We start from the raw sequence: 16,678 nt of genomic DNA, 5'->3' as shown, positions 1-16,678 counted from the left end.
ATGTAGGTGTTGGGTTGTTGAGTCCCTGCTGAAATGATAATTGTAATGCTGCTGAGATTTAATTGTGTTGTGAATAGTGTTAGGGTGGCTAGAGTCTTGGCTAGGCATCTTCATAGTTATTTAAATATAAATAAATAAATATATAAATATTTGCAATATACACAAATTGTCAGCTTAACCAATAACACCAACCTCTTCCCAACAGAGCCCAGCCAGCAGAAGAACGTTCCCTGTCTCACCTACGAAGATTCTGCCCTTGCTAGCTTTATAGGCATGACGTGGGTGAACGAGGTGAGCACATATTGGTTCTTGGCATATTAGTGGACTTGTAGCTTCAGAATCCTATTTGCAATATTGCCCAAATCCTGATCCAATGGTTCTCAAATGCAATTTATAGCAATTCTTTCTTTTGTAATGGCAGCTCAGGTACACGGGTGTGAATTGGTCTGACTGCTGTAGCAGTTAAGAAAAATATCTTGATAGATGCAACATTTCCACTGGTCTGTCCTGAAGATTTTCCTGAGAACTACCCAGGTTACTGATGGCTGCACTCTTTGTATTTCTTTTACTTCCATTGTTAGCTTTGTTTTTGCTGATGCCCAATTCTTTGTGCAGTCTATCTGATAAATTCCCCAGACTCTGTGTGTGTGTGTGTGTGTGTGTGTGTGTGTGTGTGTGTGTGTGTGTGTGTGTGTGTGTGTGTGTGTGTGTGTGTGAGAGAGAGAGAGAGTGTTCATTACCCTTTTAGTTATTTATGGTATTCTCAGAAATAAGAGCTAATCTCCATTGACTGTTCCAAAAATGAATTTCACTGAGAAGTTTTTGTCCTGAGGTTGGAACTGTCTCGAACCTTTCATTTAACATCAGACTTATTCACATGTAATAATTTTTTTTAATCTTCGTAATTTGAAAATATGTTTGCTGAATGACTTTGAAGTGAATAAAGTGGTTTGGTCAGCGCTGCGTCTCTGGAGTGTCAAACACATTGTCAGGTTTTGACAGTGGAATTATCTCTGTGAATGTATGTGTGGCTAAATTAGCAAATAGCTTTAAGATCTAAGAAATGATGGTTATTATAAGAACAAAATAGTTATTAATGTACTAATTTACTTGGGAGCCAGACTTTATGTAATTACAGTTTAGGATCAAGATAAGGTTAATGCATTTACCTTCCTGGGGTATTTATAGAAATTGTAAATTGTTCTCCACCAAATTCTAATAAATAATTGTGGGTGTTCTGTAGTGACAGAGCAGTGGAAATAACATGGGTTTGGAGAGAATTATTATTTATAGTATTCACACTAAGGTACTTCACAGACATAGCCCTTCTCCTGAAGTGCTTACAATCCAAGGGCCTGACCCTGCAGTCTTTTGGGACCTCTCATGTCAGGAAAGCTACCTGTGCCACTGGAATCAATGGACATTTTGCTATTGATTTCATTGGTGCAGCATCTGACCCACTAGGCCTGCTCACCTGAACACCTGCTCACCTGACATGTGTGTCAGTGCCTGTTGCATCATCCCCTAAATCAAGACACTGTACAGATAATGTGGGAGGGGGGAAACAAAATTGAAGATAAGACTTTTTTTTTTCAGAGAATGATTTGATCCCATGCCAAATTCTTTTACTGCATCCTTCATTAAACGCTTCCTGAATACATGGAGTTGAAAAGTCTTTGCAGACCTATTACTGTTAATAATGCTCAGAAGTTATATGATGTGGTGATCTACAGTGTTATGAACATGAGGACCCATTTATGATTAACCAGAAGAGGTATAAAGTAATTCCTCAAGCATGAGACAGGTGGTATTTTATTTCCCACTATTTTAATGGGTCTAGAATTGCAGGACTCTGTGGAATCTTTCAATATTTTTTGGCCACAGACACTGTAATTGGGGTCTGAGTGACTCTTTATTGAAAGTGTTGTTATACCTGTGTCGGTCCCAGGATATTTGAGAGTCAAGTAGGTTAGAAGTTGGTCCACTAAAAGATATTACCTCACTCACCTTGTCTCTTTAGTGAAAAACGGGATTAGTAAGGGAGCAGCAGAGAGAATCAAGAAAACTGCCGGTGAAATGAAAGAAGGATGCTTTCTGATCTGAGGAACCACTGTCCTGACAAATCCTATCAAGATCTCTGCCAGGCACTGAATCAGTTTGCAAGGCAAAAGAAGGTAGGATTGAAAAATAAATGTGATGTGATGTTTTGGGGTTGGCTTCTCATCTCCTCCAAGTAGCTCAGGAAAGCAGATATTACCCACTCACAATATCCTGAGCTTGCACTTCGTCCACTGAAAGTTTGCAAAAGTTCTCCGAGGTGCATTAAAAGGTTCAGCACTATTTTTGTTAGCAAGTGCCTGAGTCAGAAGCTAAGCCTGGTGCTGGGCCATTATACAGTTCATTTCTTCAGTGCTTATGTAAGTGCTTTGCACAAAGCCCAATTTCCTGCCCATGTCTTTAAAAGCACGTTGTTTACATAGGTATTTCAAAGCACATTTAAATTAGTTTTCAATCTTAAATACATTTTAAAATCAGATCTCCGGAGGAAGAGACCGTTGGGGATTTGGCGCTCTAGAAACACCCTTGGGGAGGGAGTGCAGCTAAGTGCTTCCAAATCCCTGGGGCCGAGATTAAATGACAGTCTGAGGAAGGGGCTTTATTGTTGCTGTGAAAATTCTTCCCATTTTATGTATCAATAAATTATTAAAGCAAATGACTTTGACTGCTGGAAACTGCCAGTTAGTGCAAGAATATTTCAGCTGTCACGTTAAACGAAACATAGGAGGCACAGCTCCCGCACATTAAAGCGCTAATAGGAAGAAGCCCTGGATTCGCATTAAACTCTTGTCTAAGGAGGAATGCTGGGGCTGACCTGCAAAGCACATTCACACCCTCCAATTCCAGCCATGCTTTTGGAGTCCCACTGTTCAGCCATGGGAGTCAAATTTGACACTGCTCTGGTCACAGCAGAAACTAGAGCAGGGCCAGGAAGGACAGGTTTGGTTTTGCAGTTCCGTGCCAGCTGGGATTTGGTTTTGCAAGTAGCAGTTCAGAGCTAAGCTCTTGGTGGGGGTGGCGTTAGGGAAATGGGTTTGGGTCTGGTCCATCTTTAGAAATAAATGGATGGGGTGGGGTGGGGTGTGGTTGTGACAAGTCCAGATGCCATTTGAATAGAAGTACCTGAGTTTGGAAGAGGCCTAGTCCTAGAGTGTCTAACGTCACGTTGATCTGTTTTAGGTGCTCAGACAGCTTGCATTTCCATAGTGTCTGAGCACCTCCCAGTACCACTGTGACAAAGGGAGGTTCTACCCCATTTCATAAGCAGGGAACTGATGCACTAAGTGATTGACCCAAGGCCAGCCTGTGGCAAAGAAGTGAATTGAATCTGGGCCTGCCCGCTCACCGGCTAGTGCCCTAACCACCGTACCAGCCTTCCTGTCCAGGAGGTGATGTCTTCTGCTCTTTGCACAATAAAAACAATGTGAAGAAACCACACAGGCACAATTGAATCCCACATAACCATTTTTCCATAACTGTTCACAAACACGCAAGGCCCAGCTGCTTACACCCTGCTACTCTGGTTCGAGCAGTTTCTTAAACAGAACATGGTGAGCTCCACTAGAAGGCTTACAAACTATTTAAAGGGATACCACCTGATTCTTGTACACTACACAGAGGAAATATTCTTCCAGTCGAGACCCTTAGAGTGAAATCTCATGACTCTTAAATCCGAACATCTGACATTCTTTTGCTCTTAAGTTCTGAAATGCCTTTAGGACTAGGTTGTTTTTGTGTGGTGTGGGCAAATGTCTCTTCACCTAGGGACCAAACAGCCACCAGTTGGTAACACTGCCTCCACCAACTTCCAGCTCATATTTGCTCCAATTTGTAATGCACTCAAGCACAAGTAGCTTTATGCATGTGAGTAGGCTTCTGATGGCGATAGGAATAGGCTTAATGTTAAGCACCTGCTTAAGTACTTTGCTGGATCAGGGTGACTGGGATTAGTGATCTAACAGCAAAATTCTCTAACAGAATTTCAGCTCATCATCTAATAGACCAGGGGTTCTCAACCTTTTTCTTTCTGAGTGTCCCCCTGCCCCACGCTATAAAAACTCCACGGCCCACCAGTGCCACAACAACTGTTTTTCTGCATATAAAAGCCAGGGCCAGCATTAGGGGGTAGCAATCAGGGCAATTGCCGGGGGCCCCATGCCACAGGGGCCCCTGCAAAGCTAAGTTGCTCAGGCTTCGGCATCAGCCCCCGGTGGCAGGGCTCGGGGCCCCAGGCTTCAGCCCCTTATGGCAGGGCTTCATCTTTCTGACCTGGGCCCCCGCAAGTCTAATGCCGGCCCTGCTTGGCGGACCCCCTGAAACCAGTTCCCGGCGCCCCAGTTGAGGACCACTGTAATTTTTAAGCATCCTTCCCCCAGGTTTCACAGCAACAGTGGGATACATCCCACATCTAATCTCCACCCCTTCAAACAACAGCTTTACACCAAACCAGCATATGTGTTCAAAGTGTTTCTTGCACACAAAGAGGATTGTAAGAGGTAACTCTGTCTAATGCCAAAAGTTGCAGCCTGAGCAGTCCAGTAAAACGTCAAACATTTCTAAAATATCAATTCACTGCAACATCAGCTCAGACTCAAAATATCAAAGGAGCCAGCCAGCCAAATTCTGGCAAAAGATGGTTTAATGGTAAGCTGGCATGTCTCAGGTGTTTGAAATCTTCGACATCCACATCTAATTTTCAATAAGACTTGGGATACTGGGGAAGTCCCAAAAGACTGGAAGAAAGTGAATGTAGTGCCAGTTTCTAAAAAGGGTAAATGGGATGACCTGGATAATTATAGATCTGTCAGCCTGACATTGATCTCAGGCAAGATAACGGAGCAGCTGACATGAGACTCAATTAATAAAGAATTAAAGGGGGGTAAAGTTGTGACGGGTTGGATCACAGAAACCCCCTTGGGAGCTGCCACCTGACATACCAAGACTACCCCTGCTTCTGTTTTCCCTGCCAGCTCAGGACTCCAGCACCCTGTCTTGCTGAGCCAGACACTCCCGTCTGCTCCAACACAGACCCAGGGTCTGAATCACTTGCCCCAAAGCTGCAAGTTTACCTGAAAACAGCTCACAGAAGTGTGCTTGTCTTTAGCACTCAGATGCCCAACTCCCAATGGGGTCTAAACCCAAATAAATCCGTTTTACCCTGTATAAAGCTTATGCAGGGCAAACTCATAAATTGTTCGCCCTCTATAACACTGATAGAGAGATATGCACAGCTGTTTGCTCCCCCAAGTATTAATACATACTCTGAGTTAATTACTAAGTAGAAAGTGATTTTATTAAATACAGAAAGTAGGATTTAAGTGGTTCCAAGTAGTAACAGACAGAACAAAGAAAGTCACCAAGCAAAATAAAATAAAATGCGCAAATCTATGTCTAATCAAACTGAATACAGATAATCTCACGCTCAGAGATGCTTCAGTAAGTTTTTTCTCAGGCTGGACACCTTCCAGGCCTGGGCACAATTCTTTCCCCTGGTACAGCTCTTGTTCCAGCTCAGGTGATAGCTAGGGGATTCTTCATGACGGCTCCTCTCTGCCCTTTGTTCTGTTCCACCCCTTTATATATCTTTTGCATAAGGCGGGAACCCTTTGTCCCTCTGGGTTTCCACCCCCCTCACTGGAAAAGCACCAGGTTAAAGATGGATTCCAGTTCATGTGACATGATCACATGTCACTGCAAGACTTCATTGCCCACTTGCCAGCACACACATATACAGGAAGACTCACAGGTAAACACAGCCATCTGCGGATAATGGTCCTTGTTAATGGGAGTCATCAAGATTCCAAACCATCATTAATGGCCCACACTTTACATAATTACAATAGGCCCTCAGAGTTATATTTTATATTTCTAGTTTTAGATACAAGAGTGGTACATTTATACAAATTGGATGATCACACTGAGTAGATTATAAGCTTTGTAATGATACCTTACAAGAGACCTTTTGCATGAAGCATATCCCAGTTACGTTATATTCACTTATTACCATATTTTTCTAAAACTATCCCAGTTACATTATATTCACTTATTATCATGTTTTTATAAAACTATATAGACTGCACAACGTCACAAAAGTAATGAATGCAAATCAACATGATTTTTATGGAAAATAGATCCCATCAAACTAACTTCATATCTTTTGATGAGACTACAAATTTGGTTGATAAAGGTAATAGTGTTGATATACTATACTTAATAAAGCATAATTCTGTACAGTACAATAATTCTGTAATGTGTCTTAGTACTGCATGACATTTTTATTAAAAAACTAGAAGGATATAAAATTAACACGGCACACATTAAATGGATTAAAAACTGGCTAACTGATAGTTCTCAAAATGTGATCGTAAATGGGGAATGTTCATCAAGCAGGTGTGTTTATAATGGGGTCGTGCAGGGATTGGTTCTTGGCCCTATGCTATTAAATATTTTTATCAATGACCTGGAAGAAAATAAAAATCATCACTGATAAAGTTTGCAGATGACACAAAAGTTGGGGGAGTGGTAAATAATGAAGGGGACAGGTCATTGATTCAGAGAGATCTGGATCACTTGGTAAACTTTGACAAATTTGAAATTTTTCCACATTTTTTTAAAATGGAAAATTCTTTGAAACCAACCACTTCCCATGAAAAGCTGTAGTTTTCTGATGAAGGAACATAAGAACATAAGAAATGGCTATACTGGGTCAGACCAAAGGTCCATCTAGCCCAGTATCCTGTCTTCCGACAGTGGCCAATGCCAGGTGCCCCAGAGGGAATGAACAGAACAGGGAATCATCAAGTGATCCATTCCCTGTTGCTCATTCCCAGCTTCTGGCAAACAGAGGCTAGGGACCATCCCTGCCCCCCCCCCAAATATTTAGTCAAAAAGTTCCTGACCAGCTCTAGGTATTATGGTCCAGAGATTTAGTATTACTCCGCTGTTGCATGGAACACAATGGATAATGGACAACTGATATTCCACTATTAAAGCAAAAAGTGACATATGACAAAATTGTCAAGAAAGAACATGCCACTATAGTCCTGCAGAAAAGACTTGCTTAATGAGAATTTGTTTTCAAAATGTGAATTTACATTCCCTGGAGCTCAGTCCTGTTAGTCATGAATTTTTATGCTTTTTGCTGTTGGAGTCTAGTTGGCATGAAAATTTAATCCTCAGAATTTCGTTTTCCCCAAGGCAATTGGTGTTGCACTTTAATTTTGGTGTTCTTGTTAATGATTAAATTGCCTCTGCACCAAACAGAATGGGCAGGAGAGTTTATTGCAGACTGGAGCTCAGTTGCACATTAGAGACTATATCTATGTAAGAAGTTCCAAGGTAATCAGAATGTCAAATTTGCCATCAGACAGTAGGACAATGGGACACCTGTAGGCATTAGAAAAAAATATATTCCATGTTCATTTGTTAGATTATTTGGACATTTTTGGTTTTCTTACATGAATTTTAACTTTCTGATCCCTTTAACGATACAAAACTGCCACATCTCAGCAAATATTTGCATGATTATTTTCACTGAACTAAACCAAAGGCCTCATCCATACTGAAATATAGAATCATTTCCTTGTAGTAGTATCTGTTTTTCCTGCTCCCTTTCTTATCTCAGTCCCTTCCTTCCTGTCACATGCTTTGCAGTACTGTGCCTAAGGCAGAATCCATATCTGGTGGCATGTAATCATTAATAGTCTGTTTTAATGTATTTGCAAGGGCCAGACAGTCACTTTTCTGTTAGGTTAAAGATAGCAATTGCTCACGCCCTCTTTCCAGAGTGTTTCCTTGTCCTTGTAGAGATACAATCATAAAGAAGGGGCCCTGCGCATTGAGAGCAGCTAAACTACTTCCTTTCCATGTGATGGCAGGATGGGTTTGCAAAGTGCAGAATCCTTTGGAAATCTCAGTTCAAGCTACTCTGAGAACAAGCGCCCTAGAAATGCCAGCACATACTAAGTAAATACAATCAGCCTTGCCGATAGCTGTTAGTTACTGTAAGCAAGATTTAACTGTCAGCACAAGCCACTAGAGAGAGACAGACTGGCCTGAGATAAAGACAAGGTCAAAGAGCATTAATGAGAGATTCAGCCCTCAGTGAAGTTGGCTTGTTTTTTAATTTTCACGGTTTGAGTGAAAACAAGAAAATGAAACAAACAACAGTTCCCAAAGACTTCCCCTTTTCAATGGGGGGAGAAACATCATCAAGGTTTCTTTTTTCTTTTCTTTGTGTGTGTCTCCTAAGGACATTTCCCTTTCAGAACCTTTAAAAGATTCCTTCATCCCTAATCACACAGCATAAGGCATCCCACAAAACTGGCTTTATTAATGTCATGCTGAAAAAATGTCAGCTATGTTTGTTAACCCACTCGAGGTATTAAACTCTGTTCACTGCATATTCAGCTTCAAAAATATTGTTTGTTTGCAGGCCACTTAGAGGCATCTGAAGAGTGTCAACAAGCATCTTTCCTGCCACGTTAAAAGAAGAAAAATGGCAAATCAAAGAAGGTCAAAAACTCCCCCCCTCCCCCCCCAAAAGTGTTTTTTGGTTCTTCATTTAATTATTCAGCACACACATGCCAGAGAGTGAGAAGGCCGAGAGCGCAGAAATTGAATACAGGTAACCTTTAATACCAACAGAAATGTTTAATAAGGTTACATTAGGCCTTAAGGACTCCTCGACAGGATGTTAGCTTGGCCTTTTAATAATTTACATTGAAATTGCTTTGTAAGTAATTGTCTGGAGTTCGACAGTTTACCCGGCAGTATACAAAAATCCCTAGCCCCATATTAATAGTGCGGGCGAGAAAAGGCTGAGTGTGAGACTAAAATATCTGACAAGGAGAAATCCTTGTGAAATGAGCTTCAGATTAGTATCTTCAAAATGACAAAGAGATACTAGCACACCTAACAAAGATTTCTCTGCAGATGCCCCTGTGCCCAAGGTCTCGGAGCTCTGGAGATGAGCCTACCACAAAACCCTGGCCCTCAGCATGGATTTGGATCTAGAATGCAAATGTTGCAGTTGGCCCATGAACCCCTGAAGAGGTGTGTGATGGTGAAAAAGGATGTAATCATGAACTCAGGAACTGGTAAGAAAGCAGACAAAAAGGTGATTGCCACCTAGAGTAGAACCCCCACTTTACAACCCCACTAGGGACTGTGGAGATCGATAAATTGAACATTGCAACAGTAGGTCTGGTGCACAAGTAGCAATATGGTGCCATGTGTAGCTTTCTGAAGCATGGCAAAGCAATTTCCAATGCACTGAAGGCATTGGAATGTGAGGGGATGTCAACTTGGTCTTTACTGATGTTACTTTTATTATGTGATTTTTTTTTCTGTTGGGAAAAATGGCTCATATAACTGGTCATTTATAAGATTGGTGATTGTAAAACTGAGGTTCTACTGTGTTTTGATTAGAAAGGTAGAGCATTTATTTGTGATTTTTAAGCCTCCATACTGATGGGGGACCTAGGACAGATACTCTGGCCCATGCTACACTGAACATATCACACTGAGACCTTGAGAAGTGGTCTTTGAAAGTAATAAAATAAAGGGGAGGGAAGCTGATACTTTCCACACAAAAAATTAAACTAATTGAAAACTCAATTTTTTTGGGGTCAAAAATGGTTTCAATGGAATACTTTTATCCAGCTCTAGCTGGAGTGTATAAATGAAAGGCATTATTTTTATTATATTTATTTACCAATGAAAGCACTATATGTGACTGTGAAATGGCATTTTTGAACTGCTTTGACAACCAGAGGAGCGGTACAGCTTAAAGCAAAACAAAAACAACAACAACCACCCTTTTTCTTTGGGGTATTTTTTGTTTAAAAAATCCCCATTCTAAACTCCTAAATTGTTAATTAAACTGCTTAGCTCTCTGTTTGCTTTTGATTAATGGTAAATTATACTTACTCGATACAGTTTGCAAAGCAAACCGACCGAGTGTTAACTCAAATCCTTGGGGATCAGCTAGCTAGAACCTATTAGACAACTAGGCAGCATTATGATGCCATCAGAAATCTATACAGATCGATATGGCAGAATCAATTTTGCTTCACAAACAGGGTGAGACTCCTTTGCTACTATAATTGTGCTACCTTTGCAAGACATTCATTGCTACTTCACCTCCTCCTATGTGGTCTGTGGCATTAATGGCAATCTCAACATTCACCAGCTGCCATTTTTCGTTATAGTCTGTTGAACATACCAAGTGTGGCAGTGGCATTGGAATAGTGGGGGTGCTGACGGCAGTTTTTACTTATTACCTCATGCCCCCCCACTTATCTCTATCCACGCCCCCACCATATTCCCAAGAGCTGGGGCTGGGAGCAGGGCCATGTCTCCGGGAGGGGGGGACCCAGACAGGGATAAGGGGCCGTGGCTGGGGCCACAGCTAGGGGCGGGCACGGGGCCAGGAGTGGAGCCCTGGGAGCGGAGCCCCAGGAGTGGGGCACGGGGATGGGACCCAAGCCCCAGGCACAGGACCAGCGGCCGGGGAGCGGGCATGGGGCTGGCAGCCGGGGCCCCGCGTAAACCCCGCTGCACCCCTAGTTCCCGCGCCTATGAAGTGTGGCAAAGTGGTAATGCTTGTTTGGATTCTATGCTGCTGTTCCAGGGAACTGATGACAAGATGCTGTGTGTGTGTGTGTGTGTGTGTGTGTGTGTGTGTGTGTCTTTGTTTACAGATACACTTTATTCCAAGTGCTAAGCTACAGCAAACATTGGGCTCCTCTGGGGTCAATGGAAAAATATCTCAACCACAATGTGCAACTCAGTGTTTGATACAGCATATTTAATAAAAGAAATCGCTACCTGGCCACGTTCATGTATGGCAACAGCACCTGTAGTTTCTTTCCTTTCTAAATGTATAAAGAAATTAAATCACTGTATTGACTAGGAAATGACCTTTCTACCAGGTAAAGGCCTTGCTCCCACTTTTAAAACAATTAAAGAACTGCTCAAAATTTTTCTTTAAGTGTGATTCTACTCTGAATAGTGACTGTAAAAATGACCTATTCTTACTCAACAGATCTGCTTCTCATGTGTTCAGAAGTCAATCTGCTTACTTCAATGGCAAAAATAACTCCTGCTGGCACTGCTGAGCCAGCAGGGATATAGGAGAGTGATCTGGAGTCTATGCTGGGTCAAAAATCCTCAGCCACACAGGTAAGTAATTTCCAATTGCAGAGCTAAATTATATTCCCAGTTAGCCCTGGCCATTGAAGATTTTGGCCTTGCAGAATCTGTGATACAGATGCATGAGTCACAAAGACTCAACTTGACAGCTAGATCCCATAATGAGTTTGCAGGGCTGGCAAACTCAGCAGGATGGCTGATCATTTTTACTCATTATGGGTGAAATTCGCATGTGTGCAGCCCTCAAAACAGAGCGTAGGTAGTGCACAGGCTTTGTGCTGACTCCTGTGCACGGGTGAATTTCACCTAAACCGAGCAAGTCTGATATGGGACCATTGTAGAGACCAGCACTGAGGCCTACGATGCCACTTTCTAGAGAAGAACCATCACACTTTAAATTCTGTTTGTATAGCACAATGTATAAATGAAGCACCGCTCTTCAAGTGCAGAAGGAAATGAAAGTACATATAAAGTATAGTAATGTATGCAGCCCACCCACAAAACATAACTCTAGCAACCCGACTGGGAAACATGGCAATCCTCTCCTTGGTGCTCATTTCTAAATCACAGTCACACGTTTCATAACCTATAGCATTAGTTTCTGCTATTTAAAATTCTTCTATTTTTCCTCCCCTAATAAAGTATGTAAAGTGGTAGACACTTTTCCTGGAATACTTTCTTGTCCATCTATTGCTGGTTGTGATAAAATTCTATTCTTTAGGTCAGTCTTTCAGCAGTAAAATTGTGGTCTGAAAAGATTTATAGAGTGCCTCCAATAGATGGCAGGTCAGCAAGCCGGATATAAATAATAAAGATATTGCAATATTGTTTATCCAATGATCCAGAATGACTCACACTGAGAACCAACACAAGTATGATACATTTTCCCATGGAGATGTTTAACCAGATAAATAAAAGCTTCAAAAACACAGTGGGACAAATTCTACTCTCACTTATATCAATGTAAATCCAGACTAACTCCACTGAAGTCATGTTTTCGCAGCGGTGAGCTGAGGTTGATGATGTTTGAACAGTGTTGTGGCCATAACGTTTCTCTGTTACTGCCTGCTCTGCAAATTTTAAAAAGAAACTATCTAGGCAATCTACTGAGCACAGAGCTGGTTCTCTGTCCTGGGCAGTAAATTCAGAACGGTCAGTGACAATTCATTTTTGTCTAGTTTTCTGCACGAAGTTTGTTGCTATAGAATTGAGAGGCTACTATCTCAGCAGTAACTGGAGCCAGGCATAGGGGAGTTCAGAGATGAGGCAAAGTTTCATTGCAAGCCTGCGCAGTTTAACAGGAGTGTCGTTTTGCTAGTCTAGTACTACCTCTGTCCAAACAACATAGATGATTCCCCTCAGTCCTGTCCTGCAGACCCTCTGCTATCTTCTGCTAGAGAGGCGGCATGGTCCAGAGACTAAGCTACTAGACTGGAAACCAAGAAACAGGCATTCTATTGCCACTGACCTGCTGTGTGAACATGGGCATGTCTGTTTCCCTTGCAGTTGATTGTCTGTCTATTTAAATTATAATAGCTACAGGACAGGAACTGTCTCTAACTATATGTGTATATGGAAAGTTTAGCACAGCAGGACCCTGATCTTAGATGGGTCACTGAGTTCTGCTGTCCCATATTGATATTCTGGCTGTGGATTCCCACCCAGCTCTGCCTTACACGGCAGCAGTGCCTGTGCTGAGCAGTGGCTGACCATTTACATTTCCAGCAGCGTTGTGATGTGGACAAACACCCACTCAATGCTGGGCTGAGCACGTGCTAAACCAGGGGTTTTCAAACTGGTGGTTAGAACCCCTCAGGGGGTCATGAGGTTATTAGATGGGGGGTCGCGAGCTGTCAACCTCCACCCCAAATCCCACTTTGCATCCAGCATTTATAATGGTGTTAAATATATTTTTTAAAAGTGTTTTTAATTTATAAGGGGGGGGGGGGGGTTGCACTCAGAGGTTTGCCATGTGAAAGGGGTCAGCAGTACAAAAGTTTGGGAACTACTGTGCTAAACTAATTTGACTTGTGACAAGTCCAGAGCTACAAAGCTAGCTCATTGAAGATCCGCATCACCTTGCTCATCTCCACAGCACTTACCGATTAAATGAACTAGGAATTGGTTTCAATAAAAATAATTGAGTGCAGCTACTTTAAACTGAATTTTAAATGAAATCATAAATTTCCATTTAATTGAAATTTAATTGTGGTCAATTCCAGTGATACTCCAGGTATTATTTGTTTAAAGAAAACTGGCTGAAATGTGAGACTCTATCAATGCTCGCTTTAAAGACTTCACCATTTACATAAAATCACTCCCAAGGCACTGCAGAATAGTTTACCAAGAGAGAAAACTTGTTAGGGCTAATAGATCAAAACAATATTTTTCCTTTGGGGGGGGCATTGGGGATGTTTTTTGTCCTAGGCCCTCTATTCCAACGATGGGCTTTCTGAGTTCGAAATGTTGAGTCTGTGAATTGAAACAAGTCATTTGATTAATTGTTGAGCTTGGTTTGCAATAAAAGTGTTTTGTGATATTGCGCACATGCCTGTGTGGTGCAGAAGCAAAGTGTGTCATGTTACTTCCCGCCAGTGGATGAACCTAACGGGGAAAAACCTACAACCACCCTCGCTAACTCCTTGCACTCAAGTAGCTGAAGTTTGTACTTTGGTGCTATAAATCCTGTGTGCAATCCCCATTTATGACCCTACAATTCATTACAAAGTGGTGGCTCGTACAGTGAGTATAGTTAGAATTATTGCTAAAGAATCGACACTTGGCATTTCTGTAACTCCTTCCATCCTGAGAGACAGCAAAAACGCTGTGCAGACTGCAGATCACTTCATTCACAAATGAAATGCAGCCAACTGTGGACTGTACCACAGCTCTGTCTTAATAGCACACAGTGAAGAGTACACAGCAGTTTAGGAAAAGAAATGTGGAAGAATTCTGTGTACAATTGAAACTTCAATGGGCAGAGGGTAATTACCTGATTTGCAATTTGACAGGGACAAAGTAGAAGCTTTTCCCCTTCTTAATAATTTCAGTGAGCCACCAGGTGCTCTTGGCGATGCTACTGAGAGAGCAGAGCTTGTAACACGAACTATACCAAGGAACAGCACTTCTACCTACACTGACACTTCTGTTTTTAAAAGTAAATATCACTTTTATAAAAATTACTAGTACATGGCATATGCAGCCTACAGCCCCAAACAGCAGTTTGGAATGAAGATTTTCTTCAGTGAAAATAGACAGCATTGTACATATTCCATTTATTCCCCAAATGCTAATAAGGACACATCCATTGGTCCTAGCCTCTACAGAAGAACGCATATGTAGAGAATAGCAGATTTCCTCTACTACACGAGTGACATTACCTGCCATTCTCAGTTCCCACTTTGTGGAATTTTACTGTTTTATTTGAGTTGCTTCTTGTTGATCTCAGGAAGAGAATAAAGAGCAAGGTCTTGCTTCTTGAGACTGCAGTCTGCAAGCAGCCAGTTATGACTAGTTGTGTGCAAACTCCTGACCAGCATGCATAGGCTGGGCACACAAATATTTATCAGTGTTAGGCCCATGAAGCTTTACATTCCTATTAGGTACAACAGGAAAACATAGAGGGGAATCAAAAAGCAACAAGAGTCAATTTTAAAACATACGTTTCCAATAGTTTCTGGTCATTTCATCAGACTGTTTGTTTTTGCAGCATATGCTTATTTACATTTCCAAGTGTGTTGACTCCCAGCAGATTTGAACCATTTTTTCCAATTAGGAATGTCAGTTATAGTTCATTACTCTGTAAAGTAACTTGGCTATAATGTACTGTATGGTTTTGTATAATTAACTTATTATACAGTCTTCTTAGGAAAGACTTGACTATGCAAACAAAGGTTAATCTCAGCTCGGAAATCTTTCTATTACATTGGCACTAAGGTCATTGACAGGAGCCAGGGTGAGAATCCCAGGCTGCCAGCACCACATCTGTTTTGTGATCAATTTACCTTCTGTGATGGGTGTTTGCTGACACGCCGTTGGCTGATGTGCTGTAGTTGCACAGGGATCTCAATGAGCACAGTATAACGACTCTGGCAGAGCAGTTGCTTTGTTCCTGTAAACACAAATAAAACATCCAGTGTGCCTCTGCACCAGCCCCGTTTTGAGGATTTAAACAGAGCCTAGGTTTTGTGTTGTCAGGAATTTAATCACACATGAAGGGACTAGAGCATTAGTACTCCAGACAGTACCCTCAGATTTATTTAAGGCACTAATATGCTTAATAAAGTAATAATTATGCATTGCATTCATATAATGCCATGTACACAAGGATCACAAATCACTTTGCAGAGCGCCTCCTCAGATTCGCCTCCACAGGATTCTCGGAGCACACCACCCTGTCTGCTCTCTCCGCTGGCTTCCCATAGAATTTTGAATCAAGGTCAAGTTCTCAGTCCTTATCTTCACAGTGCTCCCGGGCCTGGGCCCAGGATATCTGAAAGAGCCTAAAGCTTTGGGGTGAAGACCAAAGTTGACTTCTTTGCTCCTCCAGTACAATGGAATTTGCTACAATAGCGTAAAGCTTGTCTGTGTGGGAGAAAGAACTTCCTCGGGGGCTGGTCTGAGGCTAGGTCTACACTACCCGCCTGAATCGGCGGGTAGAAATCGACCTCTCGGGGATCAAATTATCGCGTCTCGTCGGGACGCGACAATCGATCCCCGAATGGACGCTCTTACTCCACCAGCGGAGGTGGGAGTAAGCGCCGTCGACGGGAAGCCGCGGAGATCGATTTTGCCGCCGTCCTTACAGCGGGGTAAGTCGGCTGCGATACGTCGAATTCAGCTACGCTATTCGTATCTTAAATCGACCCCCCCCCACGTAGTGAAGACCTGCCCTGAGACTGTGGAATGAACTGACCCAGGAACGAAGGGACCAGCCCAAACCTCCCCACCTTCCACCCACGTGCAAGCCGCGTTTCTTGGCCCTTGACTTCTCTAATATAAACATAGAGCAACGTGTGCATATAAAAAAAGAAACCCAACAAGACACTCCACTGCATGCACTTCTCCCCCTGGGGAGAGGATGAGAGGACAAACAGCATATGACAGAGCTGTAGTCACTTTGCTTAATGTAGTCACTGCTGGAAGATGCACAGGGACTATGGAGATGAGTGTGGTACAAGAACCTAGACAGAAAAGAATAGAATTAATTTCACCTGACAATACTCCTGCAGTACAGTAGGTTGGCATTACTGTCCCTCTATTACACATAGGGAAGCTGAAGCACAGACATGAGGAGAGTTGCCAAGGGTGACACAAAAAATTTGGGGTCTTGCTGAGTATAGAAAACAGGTCTCCCAACTCCTAGTGCCTTAGCCACAAAGCCCCCCAATTCACTCAGGAATCAGTGCAAGACATAAGAAGAGGGAAAGCTGCCCCCCAGAATATTTCACAGCAACACTGTTCATCT

The sequence above is a fragment of the Emys orbicularis genome, chromosome 22 (genome assembly GCF_028017835.1).
Source record: "Emys orbicularis isolate rEmyOrb1 chromosome 22, rEmyOrb1.hap1, whole genome shotgun sequence".
NCBI classification, from domain to species: Eukaryota; Metazoa; Chordata; order Testudines; family Emydidae; genus Emys; species Emys orbicularis.
The sequence above is the reverse complement of the archived record's forward strand: the minus strand, read 5'-3'. Positions refer to the sequence as shown.